The sequence below is a fragment of the Schistocerca serialis genome, chromosome 7 (genome assembly GCF_023864345.2).
Source record: "Schistocerca serialis cubense isolate TAMUIC-IGC-003099 chromosome 7, iqSchSeri2.2, whole genome shotgun sequence".
Lineage (NCBI taxonomy): Eukaryota > Metazoa > Arthropoda > Insecta > Orthoptera > Acrididae > Schistocerca > Schistocerca serialis.
The window spans coordinates 466,133,688-466,151,674 of NC_064644.1; the positions used below are offsets into that span (position 1 = coordinate 466,133,688).

The 17,987-nt window shown below is 49.1% G+C and overlaps 1 pseudogene; it reads right to left on the bottom strand.

Moving 5' to 3' along the window:
* Positions 1-17,471: 17,471 nt before the first annotated feature.
* On the bottom strand, positions 17,472-17,589 carry LOC126413461 (5S ribosomal RNA; annotated as a pseudogene).
* Positions 17,590-17,987: the final 398 nt, after the last annotated feature.

Consider the following 17,987-nt stretch of genomic DNA (forward strand, 5'->3'; position numbering starts at 1 on the left):
GTGATCTACCTAAAATGCTGTTCATGGAAGAGATCCTGTTCTTTGATGATTTTCGTAGCTAACTGGTCCTGAGATGAAAATATCTTAACTCTTAATGGAATTGCTTGAAAACGCGGTGTTAGCTGCTCTCCGTGCGTAAGCTGCTAATTCTAACTACACCTGCTGAGAGTTTAGTGCAATGTTCCAGACAACATGTACACTATTTTGTGCACATGAGTGGGAGACTCTTTTTACATAAAAATGACTTGAACCGAGGATGTGGACAATCGTCTTAGGTAAAATATTCCTTTAACCAACTGTTTTTAAGTTATTATGAAAGATTACCGTCAAACCTCATTGCCTAGAGACACCAGATGAAAGCTGATGTCGTCAAGCCCTGAATAAAAATTGCGCAGCGGAGAACTGGGGAGGGGAGCTTGAGAGCGCTACCTAGAAAGAGGTACGAGACTAGGCAAGGGGTGTTGGGCTCTACATGTTTGTTTGTCGGCCGGAGTGGCCGTGCGGTTCTAGGCGCTACAGTCTGGAACCGAGCGACCGCTACGGTCGCAGGTTCGAATCCTGCCTCGGGCATGGATGTGTGTGATGTCCTTAGGTTAGTTAGGTTTAATTAGTTCTAAGTTCTAGGCGATTGATGACCTCAGACGTTAAGTCGCATAGTACTCAGAGCCATTTGAACCTGTGTATCTTGAAGTTTTCCGGCGTATTGATTGGTCCATCATATTTCGGGCTTGCAGCCGGATCACGTTGACATCCTGCCACGACATTTCGGCTAACAAACATGCAGCCATCTTCAGGTGAGTACGAGACTGAAGATTACTGTTTTTTTTTGTGATATGTTACAATACAGCATCACCGGTCTATTGCGGTGTAACTGTGTTGGTGAGGCAGTAAATTTCCACAGGGCAGTGACTGCGTCACTGCAATTGACTTTGGAGGTGTGGCGGTGGGACTTGTAGTCCTGTACCACCCTCTGACGGTGATAGTACTACATGAGTCAGGCAGAAAAATTTAGCCTAACATGGGCAGGTACGCGCGTCGTTCTATATATACCGAAAATTGTCGCGGCGGCGCCTGCGCAGTGAAGAAGGCTAATACCGCGCCCCCTATCTAATTTGGCGCGCTCTGCAGCAGAAGCGGGCTGCGCATTTGTAGTGGTGTGCCTACATTTGCGCCATCTGTCGTAAAGCGCCTTGGCGCAGCTGAGGCGTGGTAGTCGAAAGTATAAAATCAATTTTCGTCAGCCGTCGCACTAGATGCAGACCCATGTCTCTGTGAAGCGATTAAAGAAATTACAGGATCCCATGCTTTATCCATCCGAAAGCCGCCGTCTCGATTAATAAGATCTTTTGCCAATCGTATCTCCACGGACTCCTTGATAATGGATTCCCAAAAAGATCTAGTTGTCGCTAAAATTTTTGTTCCACAATAATCAATGGAGTGTTCCGTCGAAATACAGTGTTCTGCTATGGCTGATTTGTTGGGCTGTAGTAGGCGTGTGTGGCGCTCATGCTCCACGCATCTTTCCCGTACTGTGCAAGTAGTTTGGGCAATGTAGGATTTGCCACATTGACAGGGGATCTTATAAATACCCGCCTTCTTCAGACCCAGATCGTCCTTCACAGAGCCAAGTAATGCCGATATTTTTGTAGGTGGTCGGAAGATCACTTTAACACAAGGCTTTTTTAAAATCCTTCGTATTTTAGAGGAGAGTTTACCCACATACGGAAGAAACGCCCTGGACCTGACCACATCTTTGTCTTCTTCTTCTTGTTTCTCTTTACATTTCTTCTTTGTTACAGCTGTGCGGATTTGGCGTGTAGAATATCCATTCTCCCTGAAGACGGATTGCAAATGTTCTAATTCTTTAGGAAGGCTGTCCTTATCACATACCACATGTGCCCGGTGCACCAGAGTACGCAGCAAACCCATGGTTTGTGCAGGGTGGTGGCAGCTTGTCGCCTGCAAATACTAATCTGTGTGTGTGGGCTTCCGGTAGACGGAGTGCCCCAAAGATCCATCGGTTCTACGATTGATAAGGACATCCAGAAACGGCAGACATCTGTCTTTTTCGACCTCCATGGTAAACTCAATATTCTTGTGAATGGAATTCAGATGTTTTAAGAATCCTGCCAGTTTTTCTTCTCCATGGGGCCAAACTACAAATGTGTCATCCACGTAACGCCAGAAGACTTTCTGTTTAAATTCAGCCGACTCAAGTGCCTTCTCCTCAAAGTCTTCCATAAAAAGGTTTGCTACCAGAGGGGACAAAGGACTACCCATGGCAACACAGTCAACTTGTTCAAAATATTCATTATTGAATAAGAAATAAGTTGAGGACAGGCAATGATGAAATAATGCTGTTATGTCGGCTTTGAACCTTATGCTAATGAGTACCAGTGAATCCATCAGTGGAACCTTAGTAAATAAAGAGACGACTTCAAAACTCACTAATAAATCAGAATTGCGGAGTTGGAGCGACTTCAGTCTACTAATAAAATCGGCGGAATTACGAATGTGATGTGGACACGTGCCCACATAAGGTCTCAGTAACGAAGACAGATGTTGTGCTAAGTCATAGGTTGGCGCACCGATATTACTAACAATAGGGCGTAATGGTAGTCCCTCTTTATGAATTTTCGGAAGACCATAAAGCCTCGGTGGAACAGAGCTATGCGGTTTCAGTCTTTTAATGACTTCTGGTGGAAGCCTAGAAGAGTTTAACAAAACTGTCGTTTTTTTTCTACTCTGCTCGTCGGATCCTTGTCGATCTTCCGATATGTGGATTCACCAAGGAGGCTATAAATCTTCTCGTTGTAGATGTTTCGTGGCAAAAGTACCGTCGCATTGCCCTTGTCCGCTCGGAGTACCACAGTGTGGGGATCTTCACGTAGTTTGCGAAGTGCAGCCCTTTCGCTAGAAGAAATGTTGTTCTTCAGAGGAGTCGCTTTCTTAAGTGCACGGCATGTTTCACGCCTGATTTCTTCAGCTGCGTCGCTGGGAAGGGGTCTAACAGCTTATTCAATAGCACTTATGAAATCCGCGAAAGGTGGAGTCTTAGGTGTAGGAGCGAAGTTAAGTCCTATTCCGAGTACAGACAGCGTCGCATTGTCCAAAACTCTATCCGTGAAATTAACCACGGAGCGTCGAAAAGTGCCTTCTTGCGGCGATGCTGTCGATAGACGTGCAAACTTCGATGACTGCCTAGAAGATGACTTCTTGTGAGCTCAGTCCGCTTTGGCCCAAGTGACTCCGTCAACCCACCCCCAGGTGAAAGAAGGAAGACTGGATGCTATTTCCAAATGAAGGTGATACAGTTGTCTTGAAATCAGATCTAGTTCACGGCGAGTGAAGCAAATCCTCTCCTTTAGTAGAGCCAGGCTAGCCCTCCGAGTTATATTCGGATGGAGATATATTCAGATGGATAAAGCATGGGATCCTGTAATTTCTTTAATCGCTTTACAGAGACATGGGTCTGCATCTAGTGCGACGGCTGACGAAAATTGATTTTATACTTTCGACTACCACGCCTCAGCTGCGCGAAGGCGCTTTACGACAGATAGCGCAAATGTAGGTACACCACTACGCATGCGCGGCCCGCTTCTGCTGCAGAGCGCGCCAAATTAGATAGGGGACGCGGTATTAGCCTTCTCCACTGCGCAGGCGCCGCCGCGCCAATTTTCGGTATATATAGAACGACGCGTACCAGTAATCTTCGGATCTCCGGCGGTACACCGAAAGGTTGCCGCCCTTCGATAGTGCGATTTAAGCGCTTATCGAAGTGCTAGGTGTTACAGGTGCAGCCAGCCAGCCCGCCTGCCCGCCCGCCCGCCCGCCCGCCCGCCCAGCAGCAGCAGCAGCAGCAGCAGCAGCGGCGGTCCCGGTCCCGGTCCCGGCCTGCAGCAGCGGTCCCACCGGCAGCAGCCAGCCAGCCAGTCCTCTTCCTATGGCAGCAGCAGCAGCAGCAGCAGCAGCAGCAGCAGTAGCAGCGGTCCAGCCAGCAGCAGCCCCGGCCCCGTCCGCGGCAGCAGCAGCTGTGGCGTTCCTGCCACCCGCCGTCGCCGTCGCCGTCGCCGTCCGACCCTGGTCGTCCGACCCTGGTCTTCGTTCGTCTGCGTCTTCGTCTGTTCCCAGTTTGTGTCCTTTCCTTTTCGTGCTGTGCGTTTTTTCTCCCTGTCGTCATGTCCGCCCCCACCACCACCGCCACCACCACCACCACCACCGCCATCGTCTATACATCCCCTTCTGCCGCCTCCACCACTATAACTTGGTGTGCCCAGTCACACCCCCCTCCTTCCATCCCACCTCTCCTCACTCTCCCTTCGCCCTCGCTCTTTGTCGCCCCCTCTCCCGCTTCTTCCTCTCGCTCCTCTCGTTCTGATCCTTTCCCCCCACTCCCCCAGCCTGTCAATGCAGCTCCAGCTAGGGTGGTGGCCCGTCGGGCCACTGTCCATGCCCAGCTTTCCCCGTCGCCTTCGCCATCACCACCACCACCGTCATTATCATCGCCGTCGCCGTCACCGTCACCTTCACCTTCACCGTCACCATCTCCGGCGCCGACTGCTGCGTCCACGCCGGGACCTGTCCCTTCCCACCACCTCCCTATCGCTCCCATCCCTCATCTCACCACCCGCCCTTCTGCCTCCGTCAAACGCCCTAGTGGCACCCACACCTCCTCCGCTCCCAAAAAGGCCCCGCCCCGACCTCCATTCCCCCCCCCCCCCCCCAGGGTGCCATGGATGTCTCCCCACCAGGCCCTGCTCCCTACTCCTCCTTCTCCTCCTCCTCTCCCCCTGTTTATACAAGTATCTCCTGTCCCATCCCAATCCTTCCTTTCTCGAGGCCCGTATTCTCTCCCTCCTCCTCCGCCAACACTTCCCTGGTGCCCCCATCTCTCTCCTTACACCCCGACGGGATTGTGTTCTCATTTCCTCCCCCAGCCCAACCCTCCATACTGACATCCTCTCCCACCTACCCATCACCCGTTTTGGCCCCAACGCCTCCTTTACCCCTGCTCCTTCTCCATCTCCTACCCGCCAACCCCTACCCCCACGTCACCTGCCGACCCTCACCGCCGTGATCACTCGGCTCAGTCCGTCGATCACGGAGGAGGAGGTGTTGGCGGAGCTCAAGGCCCATCCCACGCTGGAGCTGCGGGTGGTCCGCCGCATTTTCAACTCGGCCGGCCCCACCCGCCTTCTGCGGGTTTTCTCTGAGGACGCCCCCTCCATTGACCGTCTCCTGAAGGAGGGTGCCCTCCTCTTCCACCAGCGGTACAAGGTCAACCCCTCCCGTTCCGCTACTCAATCCCCGGGCTGCCAGAGGTGTCTGCGCTATAATGTGCATCCAACAGCTGAGTGCCGCGAGGCCCCCACCTGCTCGCATTGTCGGCAAGCGCACTTCCTCCAGCAGTGCCCTAACCTTCAATCCCCTCCCTCCTGTAATACCTGCAATCTCCCCCATCCCACCTACTCCCAAAAGTGTAAAGCCCGGCCCCCTCCAACCACTCCTGAACTCACCGTACCTGTCCGACGTCTGGACGCCCCCACCCCTCTTGGAAATTCCCTTCGTCCCCCCCCCCCCACTGCTGAGGACATCATCCGGTTCCTCACCATCGTCCTCCAGAATGTTCATCCCTTTCAGCGCCCCACACCCTCCAACTGATCTCCCTCGCCGCACGTTCCATTTTCCACCTTAAAATGTACGCCACCTATTCCAACAACCAGGCCCAATTCACCTTCTCCCGTCTTGACACCCTCGTCTAAATCCCTGTCATGGCGCGACAGCACCGTATCCTTTTCAACAATATCTGCTCCCTTCCCGCCAACAAGAACCTCTTCCTGCACACCCTTGCTACCCACCGTGTGGATGCCTTCCTCCTCAATGAAACCTTCCTCCAACCCCACCACTCCATCCACACCTCCCCCTATCTCCTCCACCACTCCGATAATCCCCTCCCAGTTGCGCGTGGCGGAGTTGCCATTGGTCACCACCGCCAGATCCCCGTTCGGCTCCAACCTCTCCTTCCCGACCCCACCGAACACCTGATCCTTAGTCTCTTCTTCCCCGGCCTTACCATTACCTGTGCCACCATCTATGTCCGCCCCAACGCCCCTCTTCCTTTCGACTTGCTCTCCCACATCGACCGTACCTTCTCCTCCTACGTGATTGCCGCCGACCTCAACATCCATAGTCGCTCCGCTGCCCAATTACGGCGGTGGCATCGGTTCCTCTCCTCCCTTCAAGGCGACCTCATCCCCATCCCCCAGCACACCCGTCCCGAATCCAACTCCACTCCCGATGTTATTCTCTCCTCCCCCAACCTCCTTGGTCGCATTACGGTGGATGTCCTGGAGCCTATTGGTAGCGACCATCTCCCTGTCCTCCTCACCATTTCAGATGGTTGTCGCCCCTGCCCCGACCCTCGTAATGACTCTCCCCCTAAGTACATCCATGACTATTCCTGTGCCAACTGGAATGCCTACTGGGATACCCTCTCCACCCAGGTCGATAGCCACCCTCTCACCTACCGCCATCCCGATGATGTCACCCATGCCGCCTCCTTTCTCCAGCAGACCTTGTCTGAGGCCGTGGAGGCCCACGTCCCTACTGTTGCCATCCACCCCCACCGTCCTACCTTACCCCCACAGGCCGTCCTCCTCCTCCGTGAATCCTGCCGTCTCTACCGTGCCTTCCTCCGCACGCGTGACCCGGACACCCTACGACGCCACCGGCAACTCCAGCGACACATTCGAAATTTGCTCGTGGCTAAGAAACGCCGGGACTGGCGACAGACATGCACCCGTTTAAATGCTACCCTCCCTATAAACTCGTCCAAGTTCTGGTCCGCCTTCCGTCGCCTTACGGGTACTAAGCCCTACCCCTACTACCCTCTTCTCCATGATGTTCACCCCTTCCCTGACGCCCTTAGTAAGGCCAATCACTTTGCCTCCTACCTGTCCGATGTGTTTTCCATCCCCGATGATCCCCGGTTCGATTACTCCCTCTTCCCGGATATCCGCGATCGAACTGACACCTCTGTCCCTCCCCTCACTCCTGGTTTCCAGTACTTGGACAACATTGCACACACGGACCTCAATACTCCTATCACAACACAGGATCTCATTGCTACACTCCGCACAAAACGCAACGCCGCTCCTGGTCACGATCGTGTCACCTACCATCACCTTCGTGAAGCTCCTGTCTCTTTCCTCTCCACCCTGGCCAGGCTCTACAATGTAGTCCTGTCCACCGGTTACTACCCCGACCTGTGGAAAACCTCCCATATCCTCATGTTCCTTAAACCTGGCAAACCGCCGTCCGCCGTCTCCTCCTACCGTCCCATCAGCCTTACCTCGGTCTTCAGCAAGGTCCTGGAATCTATCCTCACCCGACGCATCCACCAGCATCTCCGCCAGCACCGCCTCCTTCCCGTTACCCAGTGTGGCTTTCGGCCGTACTTCTCTTCCGACGATCTTCTCCTTCACCTCACTCGTCTCCTTTCCGAACAGCTCAATTCCCGTCGCTCCGCAATCTTCCTCTCTCTTGACCTCGAACGCGCTTATGACCGCATATGGCATTCCGGTCTCCTCTTCAAGCTCCAAACCTTCGCCCTTCCCATTACCTACGTCCGTCTGATCGGTTCCTTTCTCTCCCGCCGTCCTTCCTATGTCACCATTCATAACACAGATTCCTACACATTTTTCCCCTCCGCCGGTGTGCCCCAAGGCTCCGTCCTCTCCCCCCTTCTGTACCTTTTGTACACGGCAGACATGCCGCCGCCATCACCCCCCGTCCACCTTCTCCAGTTTGCCGATGACACCGCCTTCCTTGCCCTTGCCCCCACCCTGCAACGCTCCCTACGCCTTCTCCAATCCCATATTGACTGGTTCACCGCTTGGTGTAACCAGTGGTTGCTCAAGGTCAATCCTTCCAAAACCCAGGCGATCATTGTAGGCAAAACCACCCCTTCCTTCCGCCTCCTTGATCTCTATCTCACCGTCTATGGCCGTCCCATCGCCCTCACTCCCACCCTTAAGTACCTTGGCGTCACCCTCGACCGTCGCCTCTCCTGGACTCCCCATCTCCAGACCATCCAAGCCAAGGCACGTTCCCGACTCCGTCTCCTCAAGCTCCTTTCCGGCCGTACGTGGGGTCTGGACCCCTCCACAATCCTCCACACCTACACATCCCTCATCCGCCCTATCCTTTGTTACGTCCATCCAGCCTGGATCTCTGCCCCCCTACCTTTTATAAATCCCTCCAAATCCTTGAATGCCATGCTCTCCGCCTTGCCTATCGCATCCGTCTCCCCTCCCCCATGCGGATCCTGTATGATCTCATCCCCTTCCCCCACCTCCTCCTTTTCCTTGAAAGGATACGGATCCTGTACACCTCCTGTAAACTTGATCCTCCTCACCCGCTCGTCTGCCCGATCCTCTCCCACCCCCGCCCGCTGCCGCGCCTGTATTCCCGCATCCCACTCGGTCTCCATCTCTCCACCCTCCTTACCCTCTCTTAAGGTGGCTTCCGCCAGCTCCCTCTCCCTGATGATGTCCTCGTCCCCTCCATCTACCCCTCCTATGAACTTTGACCCTGCCCCACCCCCCCACTTCCGGTTACCTTTCCTATCAGCACCCTCCCTCCCATCTCTTCTCTTTCCTCCTATTTCCTTTTCCACGTCCGCTCCCTCCCCCCTCTTCCCCAGGGCTTCTTCTCCCCCTTCCTCCCTCCCCCCTATCTCCCCTGCCCGTGGCACCTCTGCTCTCCCCTCCCACTCCCCTTCCTACTCCTCCTCTCTTGGCAGGTCCCCGGACTCGCACATGCATAGTGAACATTCGCGCGCCGGAGATCATCGCCTTCTGTGTCTCGTGTGTGTGACGTCGTTTAGTGTTTTTGGTGTCCGCTGTCCCACTGCTATGTTCACTTGTGCCGTCGGATTCATCAGTGTTCTGTGCGCCGTGCCAACGTGTTTTCAGTGTTGTTATCGTCATGTGTGAACAACTCCGTGGTTTTTGTGTCTCTGTGACCTCTCTCTTTTGCCTGTCACTATGTTAATTATCGTTCTCCACTCTTATACTATTGTAAACACTATGGCTGAAGAGCGGCGTAGTGTGCCGCTGCCAGCCTACCTGATTTGTACAGGTATTAAAATAACAATAAAGTAAAAAAAAAAAAACAGTAATCTTCCCCCCTCCAACATCAACACTCCCATCACCATGCAAGACATCACACTCGTCCTCCGCTCCAAACGCAACACCGCCCCTGGTCATGATGGCGTCACCTACCGTCACCTCAAGGAATCCCCTCCATCCTTCCTGTCTGTCCTTGCTACCCTGTACAATATCCTCCTCTCCACTGGATTTTACCCCGACCTGTGGAAGACTTCCCGTGTCCTGCTGTTCCCTAAGCCTAACAAACCCCCCTCTGCTACCTCTTCCTATCGTCCCATCTGCCTCACCTCCGTGTTCAGTAAGGTCTTTGAGGCCATCCTCTCTCGCAGTATCCACCACCACCTTAACCAGCACTGCCTCCTTCCTCTTACCCAATGTGGCTTCCGGCCTTCCTTCTCTGCTGACGACCAGCTCCTTAACCTTACCCATCTTCTTTCCCTCCAACTTAACTCCCGTCGCTCTGCTATCTTTGTTTCCCTTGATCTCCAGAACGCCTATGACCGTGTCTGGCATCCCAGGCTCCTTTTCAAACTCCAGACCTATACTCTCCCCATCGACTTCGTCCGTCTCGTTGCTTCCTTCCTCTCCCATCGTCCCTCCTATGTGACTATCCACAATTCCAACTCCCGTACTTTCTACCCCTCTGCCGGCGTGCCCCAAGGTTCTGTCCTTTCCCCTCTCCTCTATCTCCTGTACACTGCTGATATGCCCAAATCTCCCCCTCCTGTTCATCTTCTCCAGTTTGCTGATGACACCGCCTTCCTAGCCCTTTATCCTACCCTTCAACGGTCCCAACGTACCCTCCAAACCCACCTTGACCAATTCACCGCTTGGTGCAATCAGTTGTTCCTCTGTGTTAATCCCTCCAAGACCCAGGCGATCATCATAGGCCGCACCACCCGCTCCTTCCGCCTCCATGATTTCTACCTCACCATTTATGGCTGTCCTATCCACCTCACTCCTACCCTCAAATACCTTGGCCTCACACTCGACCGCCACCTCACCTGGACTCCCCATCTCCATACCATCCAAAACAAAGCTCACAACCGCCTCTGCCTCCGGAAACTCCTGTCCGGCCGGACGTGGGGTCTGCATCCTTCCACCATCCTTCACACCTACAAATCCATGATCCACCCCATCCTTTGTTATGCCAGCATCGCTTGGATTTCCGCTCCTCCCCGGTTCTATAAAGCCCTCCTAATCCTCGAACGCCATGCACTCTGCCTCACCTTCCGCATCCGCCTTCCGTCCCCCACGCGCATCCTCTATGACCTCATCCCCTTCCCCCACCTTCTCCTTTTCCTTGAACACATCCGCACACTATATATTGTCCGCCGCCTTGATCCCCCTCACCCCCTGGTGTCTCCCTTCCTCTCCACTCCCAACCAGTTGCCACGCCTTTACCGTTGTGTCCCTCCCTCTCTCCATCTCCACACCCTCCATCTCCTTTCCCAACACAACTTCCACCGTCTACCACTCCCGGATGATGAGCTTCGCCCTGACATCTACCCATCCTACCAACTCTAACCCCTATTCCTGCCTCCTCCTCAGGGCTCCCTCTCCTCCCCCTCCCTCCTTCTGAGCGGATTTCCCCTCCTACTCCCCCTCCATCTCTTGTGCCTTCTTTCAGTGTCTCTGCGCTCCCTCCTGCCCTGTCTTCCCTTTTCCTCTCCCGCCCCATGTGTCTCCCGCCTCTTCATGAACCCACAGTTGCCCCTCCTCTCTTCATCCCGCCGCTTCCCCAGCTGCCCCATGCTCTCCCCTCCTTTTCCATCCTCTCTGACCTTTCCCTCGGCAGGTCCCACCTGGTAGTTTTATTCTTCGTCGTGTGTGCTCCAAGTGGGTCTTAAGTGTGTTGTTTCGGAGTGTTTTTAATACTGTGGCCAACTTTTAACCTGTGCATGCGCATCTAGTGTCTTCTCTGTGTTTTAAGAATCGCAAACTGTGTTTTTAAACTTTCTGGTGACTTTTTTAACTGTCCCCAATGAACGTCTACATGTCAATGTATTTTTACCTCCATTTTCTCCCCTTACTCTGTCTTATGTTCCCCTTTTTTACCTCCTTATGTATGTATTATTTTATTCTTGTTTTAGTTGTCCTGTCACTCGGCTGAAGAGCGGCGGATTGTGCTGCTGACAGCCCTCCCCTGCCCATATGAGGCAGCGGAATGAAATCACAATAAAGAAAAAAAAAACAGTAATCTTCAGTCTCGTACTCACCTGAAGATCGCTGCATCTTTGTTAGCCGAAATATCGTGCCAAGATGTCAACGTGATCCCGCTGCAAGCCCGAAATATGATGGACCATTTGAACCTGTTTGTTTTAAACATTATCACTCGACTTTACAGCTATTGCAGCAGGGGGGGGGGGTGTTAAATTTCCGAAATTGAACGAGAAAATTCATTTCCTTACACAATCCGAAGCTAGAAATGAAAGAATTACTGTAATTATTAAAAAATACCTCACCTCCACGCGAGAACATCGACACAGACGCTCTGAAGGCACGTCTGCTCACATACCCTTCTTCTGTAACAGTCCCAGAATATCGGGGCACCCGAAGGTCTTCCTGGGCCCCGGCCGAGGGGATGGTCAAATGACTTGGCCGTGACCAACCTCTCCACCCCAGATCTTGTGACACTGGAACGTCTTTGCCTTTTACCTGCCTGTGCTGTCTCTCTGATCCCCAACCCAGGAGTTCAAATGGTTCAAATGGCTCTGAGCACTATGGGACTTAACATCTGTGGTCATCAGTCCCCTAGAACTTAGAACTATTTAAACCTAACTAACCTAAGGACATTACACACATCCATGCCCGAGGCAGGATTCGAACCTGCGGCCGGAGCGGTCACACGGTTGCAGACTGAAGCGCCTTTAACCGCACGGCCACACCGGCCGGCTAGCCAGGAGTAAGGTTGACACTACTATACTACGCTTTATGGAACGGTGTGAGGTGGATTAGGAAAGTTCATGTGCAGATTCACATTCACGTACAAGAAATGCATTATACACGACACATGTAAATATGTATTAAGGAGCCTGACACATTTCTTTCCACCCGTCCACATGGGTCCTCTTGCACCTGCGGCCGGTCGCGTCGTGCAATAAAGTTGGCGGCGGAGCCGCCTCCGTTAGTATTTTCCGGTGCGAGCGAGCTGCGAAACCTACTGCTTAAGGGACGGAAACTACTGTACCGTTTCAATTAGTAATCGTAATGAATTCATATTACAACACTCATTAACACAAGTGGTAACAATGATATCAAGCTGATACTCTCACGAACGAAAGACAAATAATTGATAAACATAAAAAATACCTTACAGTGAAAAAATCTTTAATGGAACATTTAAAGATCGCTGATGTGACTGTCTCATTCAATAGTGTTTCCAAACTGCTCGCGACTGCAATGCAATAAATAAGAAACATTACCTTCCATCCTCATCAAATGTCTCTGAGCACTATGGGACTTAACATCTGAAGTCATCAGTCCCCGAGAACTTTGAGCTACGTAAACGTAACTAACCTAAGGACATCACACACTTCCAAGCCCGAGGCAGGATTCGAACCTGCGACCGTAGCGGTCGCGCGGTTCCAGGCTGAAGCAGCTACAACTGCTCTACCACAACGGCCGGCCCATCCCCTTCTTACGCTTTTCTAATCTCATTATATCTCATTTCATCCTTAATCACTAACAGAATGTTTTTCTTCTGTTTCACAACATTAAAAAAAAAGCAAATCATTTTACTTAAACATAGATGCATACAACTTTTCGCCTACATTGTCACGAGTCCTCTGCTCGGCGTCTGTCTCACTATCCCTCTAACGATAGAACTTCCGCGCTCCTCGCTGCCAAGCAGCGATGACGAAACAAACCTATCGTCCAGCGCCACAACTACTCTGACCAGAGACTACACACGAATAATAAGCGATTCAAAATTGTTGCTTAGCGTTTGAGACAACCAAAGTATGTACAATTGCAGAAATGTAAGTAACGAACTCCCAATAGACTGTTTCAACACTGTTCACGAATTTACGAGAAAAATTATAACCACAATTCGGAATAGCTGTTCAGGAAATGTACAGAAAACCTTAATGACATTTTGTGAGATAATAGTTTACGAGATAATTGCAATAATAAATAATTCATTTTTACCGTGTGACACGGCCTCACGGTAGAAAAATGTGTGTACTGAAAAGTGCAATTATGTGCAGAAAACTACACCGGTTACAAAAGTTATAAACATCTATTCTGTAGTGCTATGTCCCCTTCGCATACATGCTGCTGCTGTCACATTGTCGTTCTGGAGAGTGTTCGGTCAGGGAGCAATTGGCTGGCGTCGTGTCACAGCCCTCTCCACGCTATCATTCCTGACTGGCGTGCTGGCTCTTGATTTTATGCCATAATATTAATTATTAAATAATTGTAATTTTTAACTATCCCTACTCTGTGTTTCTAAATTATCCTTGAATTTCTATTATAATTTATTTAAGAGATGATTTAACTCTATATTCTGATTATTTTTATTTCAGTTTTCTGGTTAACTTCCTTAGGAAAATTATTGTACAATTCTATTTCTGTGGGAAAATATTGTTCTGTGCATTTTTTTCTACTTTTTGTAACCGGAAATTTACACTCAGTCTTGTTACATGACCAAGACAGCATTCGTTTATGAGATAATTAGGTCTCCTGGTGTTCTTCTGGACAACACAACAAACTGGAGGACGCATTCATATCATACAGCCACAGTCCCCTGCTCTTTAAACTGATCTGAAGAGGAAGCTTGGTTATTATTTTTAGTTGTTATCATGGCCATTTCTTGTGGTCTTAAGACTGTCCCTATAGTTTGTGTATGAGACTCCGCAAAAATGTTTCCAGGGCATAAATGGTGTGGAAATAGTGAAATAGGAGGAATGTGTCATTATACGACATTATGTGTTATACTCTGATGGCAGGAATCAAATGGCATAGCTCTCTGATGAAATTTTCCTTGCTTGTATGTCTGTGGATCATTCCATGTCAAATGAAAGTGAATATTAATTCTAAAAACTTTGTTTGCTTTACAATCTATGAAATGTTTATTACATTCAATTTTACGTAATTAATTTTCCTCTTGAAGCAAAAATCATGCTCGTCGATATCTTTATAGGCTGTGTAACTTTACTGTGTGATGACAAATTACAACATCATTTAGGATTACAATATCTTTCTCTACTAAGGTTTCTGATGCTTGATTTTTGGTTACAGCAAAAATAAGTTTTCGCTGTTTCTAAAACTTGTGGAAAATCGTTCATAGACCTAAGATATTGTCTGATGGACTCTTTTGTTTACATACTGGGGATATGATTTGTGTTTCACAAAAAATAATTCGTTATTTGAAGGCTATGCTGCCTCTACCCTATGCACCCTGTTTTTCATGCAATCTAATCCAGTCACTGGTAATTCCTCTTATTCATTCAGTTTTTCTGTAGAATGTTATGGTAAACAGAACCAAAGATTGGCACTCTAAAAATATACATGTAAATTCAATTATGAGTGTTTCTATACTTGAACTATCCTGGAAAGCGAAGTGTGCTTCACTGGGAAGATCATTTTTATTCAAGTAATTTCTTTTTTTGTTTTATGGTTGTCGTAATGCATTATTTTTGTGGATATCATTTTACCAAAAAGGGTACAGAGAGAGAGAGAGAGAGAGAGAGAGAGAGAGAGAGAGAGAGAGAGAGAGAGAGAGCGAGAGAGAGAGAGCGAAAGATATGGAGGGTAAGGTAGAAACGTGAACGTATAAATTAGGAACAGTTTGTCATACCACACTGCGGCGTGATTGTTACCCTTTAACTGCCTCCTTACGGGTTGACTGTTACAGATTGCTCATCTGAGTGGTAGCTGACGTGGTCTAGCACCTCATCAGAAGATGATTTGTGAGTCGTCCAACGCAGAAATTTCATTCATAGCTTACGCACGCAGTTGTAGGTCAAGAAACAGACGTGACTTTCTTCCCAGTAATGCGTGCTATGACGATTCCTTTCTGTTATTTTCAAACCTAGCGAGTTGGTGTAGGCGAATCCTACATATATTATTTCGTTTTCAATTCAAGATTTACTGGAAAATATTATGATTCCGCTATATTCTTAAAGCTAGGACAGTACAGATTTGTAATCGACATATGTAAAGATAATTAGAGGAATAGCCAGAGGGATTATTGAAGTTCCGTTACTGTTTACAATGTATAGCAACGACGTACTTAATAACGTCGGGATTTCCATCAAGCTGCTGTATATAGGTAGATAGCGATGTTACACAATAAGCTTCAGAATTGTCTGTTCTTCTATGCAACGCAAAATCGTCAAACAACATTGCTTTAGTGTCCTAAAAATATGATAGCCGTAATATATCTTTCTAAAAATGGTGGGCGTGCTTATTTTGGTGTGTTTGATGAGTTAGCAGGAATCCTCACCAATAACTATTGTTTCTCCTCCGCCTTATTATAGGGTACACGTGTCTCTTCACATGTCACTATTGTGATCAGTAGGCCTTCTCCATCCATACTGTAAACAAATTTTAGAGAAGCAATCGTGCCTAATAAATGAATCTATCAGTACTTGGAAAGACGTCTCGTACTTTCTCAATTAATCTCATGTGACAAGGGTCCCACACTGACGAACAACAGTCCAGCAATGATGGAGGAAGAGTCCCGTAAGCCACCTCCGTCGTCAATGAACCACACATCCTGAGCTCTCAGTCAGACCGACATCAGCCCTTCCTACGATAAGTCCTATGAGGTTGTTTTAATTCAAGTCATTTCCATACCTATACTCTAAGATTTTGGATGGCTGAGACCGCTTCCAGTGATTCTTCGGCAGTCACGCCGTCGTACAATAACAGGAATTTCCACCTATTTCTGCTATAAACGTTACATTGGTTTACGTTGAGAGTCAAGTGCCAAACCCCCAGCAATGGCCGACCTTCAGCTGATCCTGCGTCCCACAACAGAACCTCTCGATTTAGATGCCGTGATGTTCAGTTGTTATGTTCGTTTTGAACGAAGGCTTTTTGTCCGTGTGTCATCAATCTTCTGACTGGTTTGACGCACTCCGCCACGACTCTCTCCCACAGACAATCTTTTAATCTTAGAGTAACATTGTCTCCAATTGTTCTTTGGAAATATTCCAGTCGCTGTCTTCGGCTACTGATCAATCCTCTACAACTCATTATTGTCCTGCTTAACTATCTCCGTGATACCGCTACGCATGTGAAGTCATTCTGTCCTCTATTATTATCAGTGTTCTCCGTATGTTCCTTTCCTCGTCGATTCTGAGGAGAATGTCCACATTCCTTATTCTACCAGTGTACCTAATTTCCAATATCCTTATGTAGCATCATAATTTTGAACCAGTCGATTCCCTTCTTCCCCAATTTTCCCACAGTCCTTCATTATGCTCTATACAACGCTGTGCTCCTAATGCAAATTTTCTGAAATTAATTGCTCAAACTGAGGCCGATGTTCGATACTACTCGACTTCTTTTCGTAAGGAAAGCCTTCTATGATAATCTGCTTTGTATGTTCTCCTAGATTAGTCCGTCATGTGGTACTTTTGTCTGACTTCACCTGCTTCATGATCAACAATTTTAAAGTTAATTTAAATCTTTGTAGTTTTAATTACCTTAGTATTTCCTCGGTTTACCTTCAATTCATATTTTGCACTCACTGGACTACTCATTCCACTGAACAGGTGGTGTAGCTCTTCACTCTCACTGAGTGAGAGTCATTACTTCTTCGAGATACCGACTGATCAGTGGTGACATAGTTTACATACATGTCTGTCTTATTGTCCCCTCTTCGTTTATCGAATTGTATGTTACCCATCCTTTCCTACAGATTACATCTATTTTTCTGAGAATTTGGAACATTTTGTTGGTGAAACACTCCTGTGAACTTGTTTTGAGTTCACTCAGCTTTTAATTCCGTTATCAAGCGCAATTGTAGGTTAACGAGCTGCTAGTTGCGTATTAGGTCTACACCTTTACTTCCACCCATTTGCAATCAACGGCAGTAGCAGCAAGTTGTGGTGCACGTGGTGAGTAGTAAGTGTTATACAACATGCTGTGCACTCCGTCTTCAGGCCACAAGTGGCCCATTGGGACCATCCGACCGCCGTGTCATCCTCAGATGAGGTTGCGGATAGTTGGGGCGTGTGGTCAGCACACCGCTCTCCCGGTCGTTGTGATGGTTTTCTTTGACCGGAGCCGCTATTATTCGGTCGAGTAGCTCCTCAACTGGCATCACAAGGCTGAGTGCACCCCGAAAAATGGCAACAGCTCATGGCGGCCTGGATGGTCACCCATCAAAGTGCGAGCCACGCCCGACAGTGCTTAACTTCGGTGATCTCACGGGAACCGGTGTATCCACTGCGGCGAGGCCGTTACCAAGTGTTATACAATAAGCTCATGCATTTTTAAAGATAACGCCGTCCAAATATTAGTCTAACTGCGATAGCAACATATAGTGACTCTCGACTGAATGTGTCAACTTTCGAGCCCAGTTCTCGTCATTTGTAGGAAGTTTTATTTTCCGTCTTAGCATGAAGAATTCTGTGGTTGATGTTAGTAAAATGCGTAATAAGACCTATGGTGGGGCACCTATTAGTAAAAGAATGTGCAGAGAATGGTTTCAGCGCTTCAACAACGGTAATATAGATGACAGAGACCAGCATGGCGATGAAAAAGAAAAGGTTTTCGAAGAAACTGAGACCAACATAAACCATCACAGGAGACCATTAACGAAAGCAATTCATGAATTGTAGCTGAGTAGTGAAAGACAGACGA